Here is a 4,870-nt window from a genome sequence, read left to right as displayed (position 1 = left end):
GTACTCTAAGTAGTAGCTCTACTGCTTCCTGTGATAGGTCCAGAGTGACCATTGATGTTTTTCATGAGAAATTCTTCCCACCAATTAATGTAGGTGACCCGTTCTGCTTGTGCTCCGGATAAACATGTTGTGTGTAAACATGGATTGGATCCGGATAAACATGTTGTGTGTAAGACAGCCGCAACAAAGCTGCTCATGTTCACTTGCATTTCTGCAACAAATTGAATTTCATCTCCCTCATCGATCCTTGACACTGCAGAGGCTGGTGCTTGAGGCTGGTGCTTCTGCGTAGTACGAGTCTCATCGAGTTCATCTGTCAAGAAACAAGCGTGGCGTGGCGCTCTCGGGAAAGCACTCGATGTCTCGCTTCCTAACTGATCGGCTGTGTATATCTGACACAGCGTCACATAATTGACATGAAATCAGAGTGGCGCAGCGGAAGCGTGGTGGGCCCAGAACCCACAGTCCCAGGATCGAAACCTGGCTCTGATAAATTGACTTTGATTTTTTCTATTGGGCCTGCTTTTCTCTGGCTGGGCTTTGTCATTCTGTTGGGCCCTTTTTTTCTGTTGGACCCCCGGTTCCTCTAGTTGGGCTTTATCATTTTGTCGGGCTCGTTTTCTTATTAAATTCTGATTGTGCTTCTTGCCTTCTTCATTATTTCCCGAGGCCCATATTTTGCTCGGTCACTCATTTCCCCTGCTTACTTTGTCTTATATATCATCTTCTTCTCACCCAAAATAATAATAAAAAGTTTGCCTTAGATCATCCAGTTTATTCCCCTCCAAAACAAAATCAAAAGAGGCTTACTTTATATAGGAGTAGTATTTATGTCGTGCATTTATCCCACTGGCATTACCAGTCTCTGGTTTAGTTTTAAGAAGGTCAGGCATCCATAAGACACAAAATAGTTAGGAATATTTTGACAGTAAACAGTTTGATTAACCCCCTAACAATAATTTATGGTGTACTTGTGGATGTTTTACCTACATTTGATGATTAATAACATGCGCCATGGTAGCTTTGAAAAAATAAGAACGGAAAGGTCATTTCCCAGTTTACTCTTTGAGGACGTCCATTCTAATCATGAGAATAGGAAGACCAATGTAGCTCATAGTTCCGGTTTTCCTCCTATCATGTGGTTTCTTTATACCATTTTTTTTTCTGAGAAGCCCAGTGGCATATTTAAAATTGTCAAACATTTACAAGAACATCCTTACATAAATGAAAAATATATCACACAAGTCCTTTTGCATATCGATGTCGTCATACTCCCACACTCGTCAGGGGTGCGTCATGAGGAAATCTCGATGCCACCTCTATAGTGTAGGAACGCCCTTGGAGTCGGACTAACATTGTTGACGCACTGTCTGGGAAGTCGTCGATCGTACCCAGAAGAAGCAGGCAGAGGCAATGAAAGGGGCTAGACAACCATCCCAGATCCGACCTGAGAGGCCTTACCTCACTAGCTTTCTGAAGAGAAGCAAGCTGCTCGTGCATGGCTGAACAGAGAAGAAGCCAGAAGACCAAAAATGAAGTTTCAACAGGGTCATGCTAAAAACGATAAGAGCCCTTGCTATTGAACGTATCTCATAAACAACTGAGGGATTAGTGCTTCCATTTCCAGCTTGTATCTAAAACGAAAGGTTGAACACAAAGAAACTTAGTGAATAACACTTACGAAACTAAAGCATTCAGACACATAAAATATAATTTATTAATTGGAATCGTACCAAAATGCTTAGTGAAATCAGCAGGAAGTAGAACCTGGAATGGTCTGTCAAACGACCACGGGTGATTAGTGGCAGAGGACGGATTAGAAGTTTGCTATCACAAAATCAATGGCATAGACAGAGCATTATTATGCAAAAACTTGAATTGCATGTACTGCATTCAGTTGTTCAGTAAAAATATTAGCCAGGTGATTAATTTGTATTTGGATGGTTATTAGTCCAACATCATGCATAGAAGAATGGTTGTTCAAATTATAACTACCAAACTATTGTTCAACTGAAAGAACAAATAAAAACAAAGGAGGCATGGAAGAATTGCCAGTGGTCCACTCAAATGGGAATTGTTAAAATCATACGGCTAGTTTTTGTTAATAAGAAAATGTGCAATCAGTTATTGTAGTAGTTAAAATGGAACCACACTACGGTTGTAACAAGATGCCATGGTAGGACATATTGAAGTACTTGTGGTTGTGGAAGGATGCCTATAGAGAATGCCATACTACCTTCGATTATGCTAATTTGTTTATATGGTTGGTTTGGTTCACCATTGTAGTTGCACTATTGAGATAGTAAATGTTTTCCCAGTAAAGGAAACAAACATATGTCCCCTAAACATGTACTTATCAAATATGCAGGAAGAAAAAGAAAGTGAACAAACTAATGGAATTCTCAGTAAGGATGCGAGTAAAATGCAGTATGAACATTTATTAAAACAGTTACTTTTAGTCAAATGGATAAATTTCAGGTTAAAATAGCATATTTTGAGATAATCCAGAATCACAAAGGAAACAAACAAGAATCACGAAACCATCAATGTAACGTTAAAAAAATGAATCAAGGAAAATGCAAACCATGCCATTATGAAGTCAATCGCACCATGTGTGTTTGACTAACATTTTGCTGGAATCTACACATGAGGTAGCTTGTTTACCGTTTCTGCATGAAATGAGTGTTTCCAGAAACATGCTGAGGAACCGCCTTTAGACTCATTTGTAAAGCTGTGTAAGGAAGTTGCCATATATTCAGGAGTTACAAATTCCGACATACTTTCATTTGTAAAAGCTGTGATTACAGAGCTTTATATCACAGCTCATACACACGCATGCCCAAGCCTAACAGCCTGATCCACTAATACTGCTCCACTAACCGCACTAGCATGCACATCTTGAGTCACTTCCAAGTTGCTGGAGATGAGGTCACTTGGCGCATGCCACAACTAACTGTGCCCGCTTATATCTCCACGTCAATATGCTCTCTGACTTGGCTGCTTGGACTCCACGCGTCACTGGTTCATGCCGTTACCACATCCATGCAGATTAGATCAACCCAACGGTACACACACACACACGCACACAAATGAGTGCCATTGCTACAACTGCATGGTGTCATGCGACACTCACTACTCTCTAATCTGCATGACTTATTTTGAATCAGCTAACACCCTACTAGCTTGGACGACCCAAATAAATGCATATAGGAAAAACTTAAACATGATGAATAGCTAATCAACAAGGTTAACTCCAACATAGTATCATTCTGATATTAATATATTACCCTCCGTAAATAAACATCTAAGTAGGGAAGGCGCTAAGCAACCGTCTAGCACCCACCTAGCACATAGCTCTTTCTGAAACCTTGCAGCTGGTCACCACGCCACTCTAGGGTGCAGAAAACTAGTAGGTGTCATCGTACATGTACAATGCATTCATGCATAGACTATTCTATATGGATGTTTGTAAATAGGTGAGATGAAAACTTCTAAAAAAATGCCAATGCAAGTACACTTCTCGTCAACAACTTTGACAACCCGGGTAGCATCTGTGGCAGAAGGCGGTGGCGGTGCCATAGGCTCCACAAGGAAAACTGGAAGGGTCAAGATAATACCATCGAAAATCAAGGAATGGAAACATAGCCCGAAGAAGAAGACAATATACCTAATTTTTACATTTTGTTGCCAAAGGCATGAATGCATGTTCGTCTACTCACCTTTTTGTTCCAGGGAGCATAACGCTTGACGATGGGAGAAGTTGTATCGACAACAGATGGCGAAGGGACGCGGCTGGGAGGAGGTGGAGGGCAGCCTGGAGGAGCCGGCGGTGGGCGGTGACAAGGATGACGGACGAGCGGAGGTGGGCGGTGGCCTAGAGAAGCAGAGGGCGACGGTTTGGAGGAGCCGGTGGAACAACATCTAGAAGAGAGCTACGCCGCCGCCTGTCACATGGGAAGCCCGATCCTGATCCAATCGTACAGGTACTGAGATGGGTGTGCCTTCCAGCAAAGGTTGGCTTCGAGAGGAATCAACTTCAAGCAATGGCGACCCGGATGGACCGATAAAATCCGGGCTGCAAAGCGGCCCTTGTCAATCGGAGATGGAAGCCAATCGATCAAGAGAGATGCATAAGAAACGGGGAAAAGTCGAGCACGAGTGTTGCGCTTGTTGCAGGGGATAAAAAAAATGCTGAAGTAACAATCATGTGGCTGGTTTTTTTTCTCTCTCGAGTCAATTGGTCTTATTGATCAAATTAATGAGTTGATGGCCTAAATTCATCACTCCTCGAGTTGTCGGTCTAAAGCATGCAATTACTTTGAGCCAATGGATTAGTAGCACATTTCATTCGTATTTCAAGTTTAATACTCTGCAACTACTCCCTCCGTCTCAAAATAAGTATCTTGAGCTTAGTACAAATTTGTACTAGAGCTAGTACAAAGTTGAGACACTTATTTTGAGACGGAGGGAGTATGTTTTTTGGGTGGGGGGCATAGAAACCAACCGGTATATCCATGAGCGTATAACATGATATATGTATTCACATTTTCTCATTTTTATGAGGAAGGCGTGTAAATGGTTTAGTAGGACATGGCTATTTCAAAATGGATACTATGTGGCCCACTGCTCAGCCTACATCTCCATCCCTTTGCCTATGACCGCATGCAAGCGCACACCTCGTGATTAGGTTTTCCCCTGCTTCCGTCGGCGGCGCCGTTGGTCTACCTTGTCTCATGTTGCCTTAGGGTCATGGAGGCACGGTGGACCCCGCAAAAAAAAAAATAGAGGCACGGTGGATCTCGGCCCTTGCCGGCGGGAGGGTTCAGTTTTTAGATATTTTTAAAAGTTTGTTAGGATTTGTCCCCTTCTC

General features: G+C 42.4%; 1 non-coding gene across 1 annotated transcript; it reads left to right on the top strand.

The window, feature by feature from the left end:
• The first annotated feature begins 421 nt into the window (after window positions 1-421).
• On the top strand, window positions 422-492 carry TRNAL-CAG. Its single transcript has one exon. It is a non-coding gene; the product is annotated as a tRNA-Leu (tRNA).
• Window positions 493-4,870: the final 4,378 nt, after the last annotated feature.

The sequence above is a fragment of the Triticum dicoccoides genome, unplaced genomic scaffold, assembly GCF_002162155.2.
Source record: "Triticum dicoccoides isolate Atlit2015 ecotype Zavitan unplaced genomic scaffold, WEW_v2.0 scaffold26035, whole genome shotgun sequence".
Lineage (NCBI taxonomy): Eukaryota > Viridiplantae > Streptophyta > Magnoliopsida > Poales > Poaceae > Triticum > Triticum dicoccoides.
Note: the sequence above shows the minus strand (reverse complement) of the source record. Positions and strands in the feature narration are given on the sequence as shown.